At 43.3% G+C, this 16,025-nt stretch overlaps 1 pseudogene across 1 annotated transcript in view; it reads right to left on the minus strand.

Annotated features, from left to right (window-relative positions):
* Nucleotides 1–531: 531 nt before the first annotated feature.
* The window catches only part of LOC144785843 (myosin-4-like), a 34,803-nt pseudogene continuing 19,309 nt past the window's right edge, over nucleotides 532–16,025 (minus strand). Inside the window, exons 24-38 of the transcript XR_013602046.1 lie at nucleotides 15,845–15,935; nucleotides 15,370–15,759; nucleotides 15,161–15,287; nucleotides 14,626–14,744; nucleotides 12,862–13,058; nucleotides 12,590–12,773; nucleotides 12,337–12,502; nucleotides 11,808–11,932; nucleotides 11,399–11,705; nucleotides 11,113–11,318; nucleotides 10,878–11,003; nucleotides 9,305–9,475; nucleotides 9,080–9,216; nucleotides 1,504–1,594; nucleotides 532–675 (exon numbers count right to left, since the gene is read on the minus strand). The product of XR_013602046.1 is annotated as a myosin-4-like (transcript). The remainder of the gene's footprint in view (nucleotides 676–1,503; nucleotides 1,595–9,079; nucleotides 9,217–9,304; nucleotides 9,476–10,877; nucleotides 11,004–11,112; nucleotides 11,319–11,398; nucleotides 11,706–11,807; nucleotides 11,933–12,336; nucleotides 12,503–12,589; nucleotides 12,774–12,861; nucleotides 13,059–14,625; nucleotides 14,745–15,160; nucleotides 15,288–15,369; nucleotides 15,760–15,844; nucleotides 15,936–16,025) is intronic.

Here is a 16,025-nt window from a genome sequence, read left to right on the forward strand (position 1 = left end):
TTAAGGTGGGGAGAGGATAAGAGGGGAAGTATCTGAGAGGTAAACGGAGGAAACTTGGCATAGAGTTAGTTGATTAGTCGAGATAGATTATAAACAGATTCGTTTTTAGTCCTTTGTAAAATTGGAACAGGTCCTTCACACAATTTCGGTCAACAGGAAGCAAACTTTACAAGGAGGGGGCTGCTCCAAAGAAAAGTTTTTAGTAGCCTGGCAGTTATACTTGAGGGATTTGCGCATGCACTCATTGTACCATTGGGTAAGGATAGGGAACAGACTGTACTACTCTTGGAAACTCTGGTGGCTGAAAGACTTTTTACTCTCTGCACAGTTGATGAATCTCATTAGTCACACTCTATCGTGGCGGTTCCCCTTGTAAACTTAATGAAACCCTCTTGTGAGACTGTAAAGTGAGACTTTGGGTAACAGAAGCTAGCCTAAAGCTATTACGTTTAGTTACAAGCAGATGCTTTTGGGGGAAAATGCATTATTGCTTCACCAAATGAGGTGACTCAAATATTATATCTGCTTGATTTATTTCACCTTGCTTCCAACATCACGACTTTTGGTCCTCAATTTATTCACTTGGGATTCAGCAATATCCGCTCTTTCTTCAGCTTCTTCAAGCTCATGTTGCACCTTCCTGAATCGGGTCAGATGTGAATTGACTTGTTCCTCCTAAATGTCAAAAAACAACACAGAATTGTTTGTCTTAAATATAGTGTCCAAACAACTTTATTTGTTCTCTATATATAGTCAGTTTGATGATCAAAATCAGAAGTACATGGTATCCAATTTCATATTTCACATGATTGGTTTGAATTTAAAATTGTACGTCCCATTCATCTTAGTCATTATGGCATGCACAGCCAATAACTGCTGCAGAGTTATGGACGTTTTACAACAAATATATTCGCCTGTATAGCGGACTGCTTGGCGCAGTACAATAATTAACGCGTTGCTGATAAAAATCACGAAGCAGTAAATGCATTACTATCAGTGGTAATTTCCTAATCACCTGTCGTTGTTATTTGACAAATTATTCCAGAAAAAGTACCAAAACCCGCTGCTACTGCCAGAGAAAATTTTCTACAAATTTGAAAAGACACCTAAAAAGCCTATCACCCAGATAGCATCTCCACATAAGAGGGGTGAAAATCATCACCATTTTAGGGCTTCTGCACACTGTTCCTTTTTGCCTGGTCATTTTTCTTAACTGAGCAATACTAATACAAAATGTGCACTGTCGTTTGTCATGTTTCTAAAGTTATTTGAGTATTGCTTCATTAAACAGTTCCATCATATGAAAATAATGTCCTATTTTTTAATGGTAAAGATGACATATTTTAAAGATGAAGTGGGATTCTGAGTAGAATAATGTTTCACAAGAAAATTTCGTCCCATGTGAAATTTGTACTTTGGTTGCATACTTTCACCATTTACTCCACAAACTCTTTTTTACTCACAAAAGAAATATGCTTTTAAAAAAACATAAATAAAACTTACGGATTCCTCTGCCTGCCTCTTGTAGGCTTTGACCTTCAACTGCAGTTTGTCTGCTAGGTCCTGAAGTCTCAAGACGTTTTTTAGGTCTCGCCTGTCGATGCGCATGCGCATCGAGCAAGCGAGACTATTGCGGCTTATCCACTCTTTATCTACACTGCAAGGAATCGTGGCGATTCCTTGCAGTGCCCGTGACTTTTAAGGTCAATGCGCATGCGCATTGAGCTTATGCGCATGCGCATTGACCTTAAAAGCGCGTGCGCGTGCACGTCCGTCTTTGTTTACCCGCTCCGCCCCCTCCCGCCGTGTCGCATTTCTCCTCCCCCTCCCCTCTCTTCCTTCCGTCTAACGCCGTCTAACTTCCTTCCGCGTAACACCGCCGCAACGGTCACATCCTGCCGTGTCGCACCTCTCCCCTCTCCGCCCCCTCCCCTGCCCGCCCCCTCCCCTGCCCGCCGTGTTACGGTGAAAGGCTTGTTTTTGGTTTGTATAATTTAACCCGCTCCGCCCCCTCCCCTTTCCTCCGTGTCGCATTTCTCCTCCCCCTCCCCTCTCTTCCGTCCGTCCGTCTTGTTTTCTTTCTCTCCTGCCTCTCCTCGCCAATGTCTTTCTACTTGTAACCCCATTCCATCACTCGCCTCACTCTTCCCTTGTCACCCCACTCTCTCCCTTGTTATCCTTTGGGCTTAACTCAAGGCTTTTCTTTCGTGTCGCACCTCTCCCCTCTCCGCCCCCTCCCCTGCCCGCCCCCTCCCCTGCCCGCCGTGTTACGGTGAAAGGCTTGTTTTTGGTTTGTATAATTTAACCCGCTCCGCCCCCTCCCCTTTCCTCCGTGTCGCATTTCTCCTCCCCCCTCCCCTCTCTTCCGTCCGTCCGTCTTGTTTTCTTTCTCTCCTGCCTCTCCTCGCCAATGTCTTTCTACTTGTAACCCCATTCCATCACTCGCCTCACTCTTCCCTTGTCACCCCACTCTCTCCCTTGTTTTAACTCCAGTCATTGGAAGAGTCTTCGTTCAGAAACTCAATGGAACACACAACACACTGCCAGAGCCCTCGTTCATACCCACCACATTGCTACTTACACCAAACCGCTAAATCTAACACACTTGCCACTTTCCCATCACAAGGTGCGTTTCTTTCTGCTCCCAGAGTGTACAGAGATGTTAAACAAAGCGCATGCTTTATGGTTACAATTATAAACATTGCTGCATCCGACAGCGGTCAGTCAGTAAAGTATCTGCACTCCACTGAAGCGACACTCTGATGCGCACTCGAAATTCCAAACATTGCGTTACAGTAAGTGGTGACAATTAAACTCGACAATATCGCAAAACCATATACGGGCCTCACGATTCAACAGAACGTTTCAAGTACATGTGGGAGGAGAAATAACCTTAACTGTAATAATCTAGACAGCTCTAAACACTGAATCTGACATGTCCTGGAGTGGTTTAGTAACTAAGACCAAAAAATCCCAATGTAATATTAAAGGGAAGTCCCCAAATCACAGACTTTGTGCAGCTTGTAGCGTCACGCTCAGGAAGAGGAATGACAGTTATACATGGGCCTTCCAAGCTGAGGTTTCTTGCTTTGTAGGACACATCAGTGCTACAGATGACACAGACTACTACTCCCCTGTACTGCCAAACCACATGAGCACCCCCTCTTTATTCCACACCCCCTCCCTGAGAGAAATATGCCATTATGATCCTTCCCACAGGACTGTCCCTCTCCGCCAAAGACTGGAGAGGTTCTACCAGGCCAGCCCATAATCTCTCTTCACTAATGTCCCCAATTGAGCCCCTCCTCATCGGCCCCTCCCTAAAGTACATCCACCCCCGCGCCCCTCCCTAGTAACTCTCCCACCTTACTCTCCACATCAGGCAATGGAGAATAAGCATAGGCAGTCCATGACTATGGTGAAGAATTCCCGCACCTGTCCGTCAGTATCGTGGCTCCTGTTGGATGCACTGCCCCAGGTCACAGCTTGGACTGCCTCTGTACGGGGTATTCAGCGCCTTACGGCCACCATCTTACATTACAAGATCCTACCCGGGTTCGTACTGATGCGCGTGCGCAATACCACCCCTCTACGTACCGCGCTTGCGCAGCATCCACATTGCGCGTGTGCATCACTACGTATTCATTTAGTTACCCCGTAGAGCCTCACAGGAACTGTAGTTTCTAAGATGGACAGAAGCCTCTCATAACGGACAAGCAATAATTCACTGTCCGCTCACCTAATTGTGGCCTGTTTCCACGACGTCTGTCCTTAAAGTATACCAAGTACAAAGAGACACTATTGGCACTAATCTGTCTCCGCACTGTTGTCGGTCAACCAAGTGCTCCCTCACCACAAGTGCCACTAATTGAAATGGTTGCTGGGACTTGTAGTCCACATAAGAAGACTCGGCGGGAAGACGAGCAGAAGAATGCACTACAAGTTTAGGTAAGCACAGCTTTGCTTTTCGTTCCTTCTGGGGTCCCTAAAGATAAACTTCCGCCTAGCTGTAACTATCGTTAAACAATCACAAATAACGTCGTTTTGTTCAAATTGAACTTGAAAGGTTTTACCTTCTACCAAGCACAACAACTGGCAAGAGGAAATTGTTCAAATGAATGGACAGATGTGTTTATCCAATAAAATAAATTGCGTTTATTCAGGCTATGATACGAACACCCACAGGGCGAATAGACAGAGGAGACAGACTTAAGTATGCCGTGGTAACTGTTAACGCTGGGACGTACATGTTGTTAGCTATAACTGAAACTGGTTTTAAAATTACAATTTGTTGAAACTCAACAGATTATAAAGCAGTTTAAAATACACCGATCATAATATTTTATTGTATCATGTACAATTTTAATAACTAACTACATAACAACCATTATCGTTTTAGTGTACCTGGGAAATAGAATGTTGTGTATAAAAAGAGTTCTAGTTTGTATGGTCAAATTTGAAAGATGCCGTAAGAAGAAATGCACTCAGGCCCTCGGCTGCGTCTTGTGGTCTCCGCATCAATTTGTGCTACTTGCTGGTCTTGCTCATGTTATGTGATCCACGGCATGTCCTGATTGCACGAGCGGGACCCGAGGGCTCAGGAAGAGCTCGGCCGACTTCATCCAGAGCGCGCGCATCCCACCCCCGCCCCCTCTGACATCTGCCCGCGAGCGGGACTCTGCTTGAATAATCCCCGCCGCACGAGGCATGGATCCCATTACCGTTTTATGGGTAGTTTAGTAAATTGAGATTTTTTGTCTAGTTGGCAGACTCAGCTGAGAGGCCAACAACTGAATGGGTGCGTCCGAAGAGTCCGGTAGCCTGTACTTCTGCCACGCACTTTTGTTTCTAATGCTTACAGAGCAGGCAGCGCTAGTATCTCACTCGCCTCTCGGCATTCATGCTTAGCTCCCTTTGTTAGTTTTTGGAGGGCAGTGTGATGACCCACTTTGTGGGATAGTTCAGAGTCAGGTAGCCTGCACTTCTGCCACGGTCTCACTAATTCAGAACGCATTTTTTTTTACTGCCTCATTAGTTAACCGCCCCACCTCCACTCTGTTGTCTAGTTGGCAGACTCAGCTGAGAGGCCAACAACTGAATGGGTGCATGCAATAGGTCTCGGAGCATTTGAGTTAGAGCTTTTAGATTTGTTTATGGCTTTTTTTCTTTGTAATTCTTTAGCATTGCCTACAGGAAACAAAAATGCTAAAGATTTAAAAAAAAAAACCCATAAACAATTCTAAAAGCACAAACTCTAATGCTGCGAGACCTATTGCATTTCCAATGCTTGTCTTATCTTCCTCAGACTAGTGGAAAACACAGAGTAACAAGAGCAATGTGATGTTTGAATTCAGCATTTTTTATAGGGCAATCAAGAACAAAAATGATATAAAGACACTCTACATATACCCATTAGTATGAGTGAACAAGGGTCACTGAAATAAGGTAGGGAGGATAATAGATTATTTATGACTCAGGAATGTATTCATGGATGTTGGAACAGGAATCCCCTGCATGGTGAACGGGCATATGCCCCTGTTCTGAGTGCTTGGCTGCAAGTGAAACTGGTATCTTGACTTTTACTTTGGCCCTGGCGTCACACTAGTGTAGTGTGTGCATAGAAGCTTAGACCTGCCCCTGACAGTGTGAAGTTCAGGACCCATCCTCAAACACACACACACCACATCTGTGCCCTCAAAGTAGGAAGTGGACTACTGTGCATAATCTGCAATATCAATTTAAGGGGTGGATGTGGCATAACATGTCTTGATTCCTTAAGGTGACCAGACATTTTTCACGCATCTTCATGAGAGCAGTCTAACCCCAATCATGTACAATTTTGCTATGGTGTAAAATCCTGAAGCTTATGCCTATATCCCATGTGTATGTCCAGTGTGTGTTTGTGTTTGTATAGTGTGAGGTAGTAGGACTCTATGCATTGTGAGAGTCTGAGTATTGAAGCCGGTGGGAGCCATTCTAGATTTCCATTGTTTAGCATGGCATAAGGTTGAAGATGAGGACAGCTTCCCCCATACAAAGCAAGTGTATTGCCTGCACTGATGTGGCTGGAGGGAGGATACTAAGACACTGGAGCGAGGAGGATGGGGACAGGGCTTTGTTTAGGAATTCTAATGAGGTCTTGTTAGCAAAGGACTGTTGGTTAGGTTTGTTTTTAGCAAGACCGTTCGGAAAATGGCACTGCTGATGGGTGAAACTGCAGTTTCTGTTCAAGTTCAGGAAGTTTCCAGACAGGGCCTATTCTTTTGCCTGTCTCTGATTACTACTTGAGGAAGGCTGGTGACAGCCAGCTGCAGAGAACACATACTTCATTGTGTTCATGTTGTGGCAATTCCTGCTTGTAGACAGCCCCATTGCTACTTCTGTTAGAGATATCACTTTGCACAAAGGCTTCGTCTAGACAGCAGCCTGAAATTGTCTTTTGAAAGATATCCAACCCCAGCTACATTTGAAACCTCAGACTCTGCATCCACATCCCTTGTCTGGAAAATATTTATAAAAGTTGGATCCTAACCGCCCCACTTTGTTCTAGTCCCAAGTACTTCTTGAGCAAATAAGGGCATGCTCCACAAAGTACTTGAAGAACTGCTGTGCAACCAGAACTGGTGTCTGTCAGTCTACCAGAGATGAAAGGATATCCAGTGAAGTCAACAATTTGGTTAGGGTCTGCATAAAGAGCCTATAAGTCTGCCTGCCTATTGAGAGAGGGAAGGAGTGTGCCTGACCCTGCAGGAGGAGAGAATGTTCTGGAGGAGAAGCCCAGCATAGTCCCAATGTTGGCAGCCCCAGAGGAAACTGACTACCTAAGAGATGACACAGCAGTGACTTGTGCAGTAAGGGGGCACTCAGGCTTGCAGCCCAGTTCACGAGTGAGCTGTATCATGACAAGACCTTTTGAGCTATCTTGCCTGAGCCCATACGGGGTTAAGGATGATATTAATGGGATTTTGACCATAATGGGAGGGTGAATGATTACCCGTATGGCTGAGGCGAGTGTAGCACCTCACTGTTAAAAGACAGCTTAGTATAACCCTGTATGCCGTAACCATTTAACAATGTAGTATTATGTATTCATGTAATATTAAAGTACTATCTTTTTCATTAAAAATAATTACTGGCTGGATATTAAATTATTGTGACTATTGGTCTGAACTCTTGTGCTCCACGCAACCTCCATGAGAAGCCTGTGACGGTTTCCAGTCGCTACCCTGAGAGTCAAGTGCTGAAAGGGTTTGATTGGCCCATCTTGCAGAGCAACAGTCGGACCCCAGGACACCAGTGGCAAATTACCTCAGCTCCCACTGTTGAGGGCCAGTAGTCTGCCCTGTGCTCCTCCCCTGAATGGGATCTAACAGTGGATAATTAGGGTGAAAGCTTCTTCGAAGAATAATTATACAGATGAGCGGGTAGACAACCATGTCAATTGAGCCTTTCGAGAGGAATACGTCATTTGGGTAGGGTTAATTTTGGGTTACAAATTGTTTTAACAGATACTAGGTAAGGTCTGAGATTTCTGCGGCCAATGCTTATAGACTGCAATGCAGCAACTGCGCCCCTGAGATGGCGTGTCTTGCTACAGAATATTTAAATTTGGGCAGCAGAGTTATTGCTTCTCAGTCTTTTAGACCTTCTTTTTTTTTGGTTAAAAACTTTTATTGAGCAACAAAATCATGTGTACAGAAATGGGCCTACAACCGCACGGGCTGGCCGCTAAGATCGGAGCATAATGTGGTATAAAACAGTGATCGCCACTCCGGCGGTCAGGCACAAACCGGATACAAAATGTCGCCCACAATATGGAACAGGATAAGACAATTTTCTTATTTTAAATCACACCAAAAGCAACAAACATCAAAAACAAGGCGAAGGAGTAATACACAGAGAGTCAGCCCTGGAGGGGGGGGGAACCCACTAATCAGGATTACAAAGTCACAATCAGTAGGATAAGTCAAGGCGGGGGGACAGCGGGGAGGTCAATCAAGCCAAAGGACAGTATACGAAATTTCAGGAACGCCAACCTAGGGTGATAAGGGAACCTCAGGGGCCTCCACCAGGGGAGGGGCACAAATATCTCCGCGATAGGCGTTCCACTGACACCAGATCTTCGTCCATGCCCTAGGTCTGCCCCTGGCTGTGTAGACAGTCTTTTCGCGGAACATAGACCAGTCCATGTTTTCTTCCCACACAGAGACAGTGGGGGGCCTGTGCGAGCCCCAAAGTTGCGCTATGTCCCGCTTCGCAACCATATACCCCAGGGTCGCCCATCTGGTTTGGGCCACCGAATAGTCGGTAGGTTCCCACACGTTCAACAAGCATCTCCGGGCCTCCGGCACCAGGGCAATTCCAGTCACATCAGCCATCACCGCAAGCACCTCAGTCCAATAGGCAGCCACCCTCGGACACTCCCAAATAATGTGAAGAAACGTAGCACTCATCCCACGCTTGCATAGGCCATCCGGGGAAAAACCCATCGCAACCAAACGAGGACCAGCTTTTAGACCTTCTTAATGTGGTCAGTAGCTCTTGAGGACAAGGTATACTTTTATTGTGCATGTCTGTATGGACAAGGATTCTAAACTTGAAGCATATCCTTGTTTGTATAGTTAGCCAGTGTGATCATAGAGCTGGGAATGATGCGAGAAAGTGTTTTTGCATTATGTATCAATCTTACTACCATGGCTATTGTGTGTGAGATAGCTTTGATTGGGCCATGTATGATTGGGGAATACCAGCTAGTTTGGCATTTCCACCGACTACTCTGGATATGACAAGGGCTGGCTTCTCTGTCCTTAGAAACTCGGATGGAATTGAGTGCCTTGCTTTCTTCAGCATATGCTGCTGAAAATGCACTGCTGTAGCTAACGTTTTAATATGTCAGATGAATGTGAGGGCAGCGTCAACTGTAAAACCCATCTATTGTGACTGATTGATACTTTGATAGTTCTCTGTTTATATTCAATGATCTTATAACAGTTATATTCTCTTTGTATTCCCATTGTCAGATGTGTTAGAGTTAAAAGGTAATCAGTAGATATGGTTCTGCTTGTGCTTTTTTATTGACTTATTGTCTTGTAGATGAAATTAGACACATACCTGGTATGTTAGTTCCTTAACTCTTCTCTCGTACTTCCGTACACCCTTAATGGCCTCTACTCCTCGTTTCTGTTCTGCTTCCAGTTCGTTCTCGAGTTCATGAACCTGAGTGGGGATTTGATACAAATATATAATTCCGTCACTCACCCCTGTCTCCAAACCCTGACAATATGAGCTCTGGACTGTAACTCACTCTGCTCTCCAGTTTTTGGAGCTGCTTCTTCCCTCCCTTCATCGCAAGCTGCTCAGCCTCATCCAGGCGATGCTGCAGGTCCTTCACGGTCTGCTCCAGGTTCTTCTTCATCCTCTCAAGATGGGCACTTGTGTCTTGCTCCTTTTTGAGCTCCTCAGCCATCAAAGCAGCCTACATGAAAGTATAAGAATGCAGCTTGTCATTGGTATTTTCCTTGTAAACACATTCCAACGAATTAGATCAGTTACATTTGGCCATCACCTTAAATAAGGTGACTAGTTTCTATAGTTATGTAAAGGCTGTGGCACAGAGATGGCCAGTAGTAGGTAGTCTGGCTTGAACAATTTCCCTGTCCTCAATACGACTGCTATGGAATGATGATGAAGTGAAAATTATGGTGTTGTACAGTGTGTGTGTGTGAGGAACTCTCAGCCGCCTGCTAAAGTCTCATTCTGAGACACCGACATTGTGCCTTCTAGGACACCAGGCTGCTCTGGTGAATACACCTAAGTGAGCCGGAGAGGCAAGGTAATGGACGGCTCTGGTGAATACACCTAAGTGAGCCGGAGAGGCAAGGTAATGGAAGGTAAATTCTTGGGAACGGGTTCCTCACTTAGTGTGCCGTGCCTCACACCTCTGCTTTGGCATAGCTCAACCCTGAATGCCACACCTCAGGGACACTCCTTATACATGCAGTGGAAGGGTTGATGTGTGACACTGAGGTGTAGCATTGCAAGCTGAGAGTGTAGGTGTAGACAGACTGGAACCTAGGAATTTTGGCCTAACTGACCGAGTGTGAGCAGCCAGTGTTTTATCTGGACCATCCATACTGCGCTCCCCTGCTTGCACTTCTCTCAGATAATCTTCATCTTGTATAGTAGTTCCTTAATGTGTCCTACTTGACATAATGAAGCTACCTTCCTCACCCCATCACGTCCCAGCACAGCTCTTCATTCTCTTAACCTGCTTTCTAGACATTCAGTGATCTGGACTCCAGTCCACTCTGTGCTGCTGAAAGTGTTGCACAGCAGGAATCAGAGTAAGGTAAAGGACTTGTGTGGGCCAGGGATGCTTAATGACTCCAAGAATGCATCTCTCCAGTGCGCCATCAAAGAACCTGTGTTAGTTGACCACATGTGCCATGGGCTAATACCTCTATCTGATTGTACAAGCAGTAACAATGAGCACCGATGCGGCACATCTGGCAAATGAGTAGTGATTCTGAAAGTCAAATAATATTCTGAGTTCTCAGAAGATCTATTAGAATGCTAGTTTAAGCTGGACTCATTTCCCAGTCAGCCAATGTTTCCCCCATCTTTTCCAAAGCCTAACACAAAATAAAGGGGGTTTCTTTCTGTAATTAATATTCTGGTTGTCTCTTGGATGCACCAGAGATGTAGATCAGTGTGCTGAGTTCACTGTCTTGTACCATTTTCTTGAATGTAATAAAAAGTGAAAGGTAACATATATATTGTGATAGCAGCATACATTTTTCAGTAAAGTGTTTGTGCAATTCCTGTCCATGTGACTTATGAAAATTAACTATTATCGAGCTACTGAACAAAGACTGTACATCAGTGATGGCTTTCTTGGCTTTTTCTTCAGCATTTCTGGCTTCCTGAATGGCTTCCTCTACTTCATTCTGGAGCTGGGTGTTGTCACTCTCAAGCTTCTTCTTGGTATTAATGAGACTTGTATTCTAGAAATAAAGAAGAATGAAAGAAGAATTACTTAACTGGCTCAGTAATCCATAAAGTACACCACTATCTGTATTGGGCTATAAGGGATGATTTGCTGAGAGAGAATACCTGTGAATGCAGAAGCTGCAAACGCTCACTAGAATCAAGAAGTTCCTGTTCAGCAACTTTACGAGATCTTTCTGTCTGTTCCAGTGCAGCCCTCATTTCTTCAATTTCTGCCTGCTGCAGGTTGTTTCTGCGTTCAGTGACAGCCACCTGTTCCTTCAGGTCATCCTGTCCTCTAACAGCATCATCAAGATGAAGTTGGGCATCCTATTTGGATAATACAGTTAATTTTAAGATCATGATGAAGCGTACATAAAATAGCAGTTTATCTTTTGCAGAAAAAAGTACCTTTAGTTGCGCTTGACATTCCTGAGCTGCTTCTGTGCTTCTGCTGCCTGGCGGTTGGCATGGCTGAGCTGAATCTCTATTTCATTCAGATCTCCTTCCATTTTCTTCTTCAGCCTCAGAGCATCGTTCCTGCTTCTGATCTCAGAGTCTAATGTACCCTGCAGAGAATCCACAGATCTCTGGTTGTTTCTCTTCAGCTGCTCAATCTCCTCATCTTTCTCTGCAATCTTCCTGTCCACTTCACCCTTGACCTGGTTGAGCTCAAGCTGGATGCGCAGGATCTTGGCCTCTTCATGTTCCAGTGATCCCTTTTTATAACAGAAGAGTAGTGTCATAAAGGTTTTAAAGCTATCTAAAACATTTCCTCAGTTGAATACATTTTCCATTGTTGAAATGCATCCTTGACTTACCTCCGCTTCCTCCAAAGCCGCATGGAAATCACTCTTTTCTTGTTCAACCTGTTTCTTGGCTTTTTCCAATTCATGGATGGCCTTTCCAGTTTCCCCAATCTGTTCAGTGAGATCTGAGATCTCCTCTATGTGAAATATACACAAATGAAGGCATTAGATTTTTTAAATATGTGTTTGCTGACATAACATACTACAATCATATGGGCATGGATATAAAGTGCATTATTTATGCAACAGGTATTTGCGTATATTTTCCGCCTATAGTTGAAGTGCAAACATTAATTTCTTTTATTAATCAAAAATATCATAAGCATTCTTTAGCTAGATTTGAAACTTAAATCTCACACTGCGTGTGAGCAATCGCTGCAATGCACACATTAGATTCCTGCTGTTTAGACTTTTGGGAGCAGATATTAGATAGAATCCCACCTAATTACCATGTTCCCTACATTTACATTTCGTGTTTTTTGTGCTGCCACATGTTTGCTCTTCTACCAAAATCATCTTGCTTAGATGTTGAAAAACTTACGTTGCAGATTTTTGTTTTCACGTTTCAAGGTTTCAAGATGATCTAAAGCCTCTTCATAAGCGTTCTTCATTTTGAAGATCTCGGTACTCAAGGAGCGGGCATCCTTCTGAGAAGCCTCTAATTCAGACTGAGCTTCCTCATATTTCTGTTTCCAGTCAGCCAGGACCTGTGAAAGATGGTTTACATGTTATCTCAAAAATCACAATTATGAGGAACACTGATTGCTTAAAAAGGATTTTTGTGTCAATGTTACCTTATCAAAGTTCCTCTGTTTCTTGTCGAGAGCTGCAGCAGCACCGTTGGCTCTCTCAACATCAACCATGAGGTCCTCCACTTCAGACTGCAGTCTCTGCTTGGTCTTTTCCAGAGATGCACACTTAGAATTCACAGCCTCAACCTGTTCCTCAGCATCCTGCAGTCTCTGAGCCAGCTTCTTCCTGTAATTTTGGAAATAAAGGGGAGTATTAAATAAGGAGAAGAGTCAGTTTCATGCCAGTATATGTCTTCTTGCTTAGCATAACATACTTGGCCTCTTCCAGTTCTTCTGTGCGCTGGATGGCATCTGTTTCATACTTGGTCCTCCATTGGGCCACTTCCCCATTGGCTTTGGACATTGCCCGTTGGAGCTCAGCCTTGGCTTCCTGCTCCTCCTCATATTGTTCACGGAGCAGGTCACAGTCATGTCGAGCAGATTGCAATGCGTGTGCCAGGGCGTTCTTGGCCTGTAAAAAGACAACTTTATTAATTACCTTTTGCACTGCTGATTTTGGGGCACATTTAGAAAGGCACAGAATAATGCGATATGTAAAAGAAGTTTATATTTGCGTGTTAATGGCCTTTAGGTTTTCACATGCACTCATATAGATGTTGTGTGTAAATTATGCTTTTAAAATATTCACTTGCAGAACAGTGGTCCCTAGACAAACACAATCTCTGAATGATAAATATAGACTAAATGAGTACTATATTCTTTGTCCAGCCGGACAGTTTTTATTTTGAATAATAAAAAATTCAACAATTTGCAAAAAATGACAGCAGGACACCAGCCGATGTCCGACTAACACACTAAAGAAAAGACAAACAAGAGTTTCAGGCAATATGAATAGTCTGTGTAGTACAATTCACAATCAGACAATGTTTGATTACACACTATTGTTGTTATACAGTAGCACAGTTCATATACATATAGTATCATGGGCTAAAAAGTTTAACTGTGACTTTGTTCTGAGAAAAAGACATGGCATATAATTGATGTCCTGAAGATGAACCTTTAAGTTGCAATAGGTTCGAAACGTCGTCGACTGTGTCACACTATATGTATATGAACTGTGCTACTGTATAACAACAATAGTGTGTAATCAAACATTGTCTGATTGTGAATTGTACTACACAGACTATTCATATTGCCTGAAACTCTTGTTTGTCTTTTCTTTAGTGTGTTAGTCGGACATCGGCTGGTGTCCTGCTGTCAATTTTTGCAAATTGTTGAATTTTTTATTATTCAAAATAAAAACTGTCAGGCTGGACAAAGAATATAGTACTCATTTAGTCTATATTTATCATTCAGAGATTGTGTTTGTCTAGGGACCACTGTTCTGCAAGTAATATATTCCCTAAGGTCCCTAGCATATTGCTTCCTTGGGTTCCCTTGTGTAACTAAAATGGGTTTAAAATATTCACGCTAACTTTACTTTGGCCTTTATTTTTCCTGGCAAACAATATTTTGTGTTTACATTTCTCTTTTGATTTTATTTTAACCAAACAATCCACAATATAAAGCAGAAAACAATATTTTAAGATTAATGGGTCCCTCCTAAACAGGTTCTGACATATCTGATCGATTGGTGTACTTCCACAAGCTTCCAGCACACACCATATATATTTGTCTGTAGGTTATGCACAGATCAGTGTAGAATTGATGTTTCTAGAAGTAGTTGCCGCGTTGTGCTTGTGAATTAATTTTGCAATGCATTTCCCTGGTGACTCTTTGTGGAGCCTTACTGTTCCACTTCCAGTGGGAGTTTAGATGTAAGTCATTTAAACATAACTTTCATACATTAAGCACATGCATGCTGGAGGATCTCTACTACGCATTTGAGAATCGCGCCTAATGTTCGAAAGATACATCTTGACTTCCTCCGGGTGTTACTCTGAAAGTACCATAGCACAATCGGGAGAATGAGTGATGCTACAGACATGGACATCAGAAGTAATACTCTCAGCCCTAGGAGCCTGTTCTTGGTCCTAACTAAATATAAAGACAATCATTAATGAAGGAAGACAAAATACCTTTATTTCTTCTTCCAGCTGCCTCTTCAGTTCTTCTGTCTGCTGAGTAAAGGCTTGCTTGCCTCTTGTCAGCTGAGAGATCAGCGATTCTTTTTCTTCCAGCTGGCGAGCGAGTTCACCTGAAAACAAACAATGCGTTATGTCGTTTAAGCTCTCATTATTTCACGTTTGATGAATAAACATTAATAAGCTTTAGTAACGGGAAATTGTCTGTGTAGCACCTCCAGTGGATCCTGGCAGCTATATCTTTCTGGAGAAAAGTTTTGTGAAGTGCAAACAAAATCACATTCAAAGCTATGGCGTTTTTTGGTTTCTTTTATTGCACAAAGTAGTAACTACATTAGTGTGTCAAATTGAAATTAACATTAAATATAGAACGTACATCAGAGTTTGTAAACACACACCCTATATTGGCATGGGAATTTAAATGTGGATTTTAATCTGAGCACTCATTGTAAAAATACATTCTACTGTCTGCACTATATATGTTTCATTTGTGTTGGTTTTGAGTAAGTTGCAAACTTGAAATTCATACCATTTTCTGTCTGGAAGCGTGCCTTCTGGGTAGTGAGATCAGTAATTATGCGCTGATGTTCATCATCTTTTGTTTTAACTTCGCTAAGTTGGTCTTCCAACAAACGGCTCAACTTTTCAAGGTTAGCCTGTGGACAAAAACAGGCATTACTAGGAGTGTCCACAGTTAACTTGCTTCAGAGCTGATTGCTTCCTACAGAAAGAGCTTACCTTAGACTTTGAAACATTCTCCATGTTGCTGGCAAGGTCATCGATTTCCATCTTATATTCACTCTTTTCTTTCTCCAGCTTTTGTTTGACCCGCTGCAGATTGTCGATCTGTTCCCCAAGTTCTGCAACACTGTCTGCATGCTTCTTACGAAGGGCAGCAGCAGTTGCTTCATGCTGTAGAGTGGACTCTTCCAGGTCTCATCTCAGTTTCTGGAACTCTGCTTCACGCTTCTTGTTCATTTCAATCTGGGCAGAAGTGGCTCCACCAGCTTCTTCCAGTCTTTCACTGATTTCTTCAAGTTCCCTGGAGAGATCAGACCTCTGTTTCTCAACCTTTGCCCGAGCTGCACGCTCTGCTTCAATCTCTTCCTCCAGTTCTTCAATGCGGGCCTATAAGTTTAGAATGATTTTATTAGTTGATAGTCAGATTTCATCATCATTTGTTGCTGTAATGGCACGTTACATGAATGAATACCTGGAGTTCCTTGATTTTTTTCTGCAGCTGTGCACCCAAAGATTGTTCATCCTCGATCTTGCCGAGCAGTTGGCTCAAATCGAAGTCTTTCCTATTGTTTAAAAAAATATGTTTAGTGGAATTTTTTAGTGGGATAATTATTCTGGCAGGTTAACATTAACAGTGCTTTTTATTAGCCTTC

The sequence above is a fragment of the Lissotriton helveticus genome, chromosome 10, assembly GCF_964261635.1.
Source record: "Lissotriton helveticus chromosome 10, aLisHel1.1, whole genome shotgun sequence".
NCBI classification, from domain to species: Eukaryota; Metazoa; Chordata; class Amphibia; order Caudata; family Salamandridae; genus Lissotriton; species Lissotriton helveticus.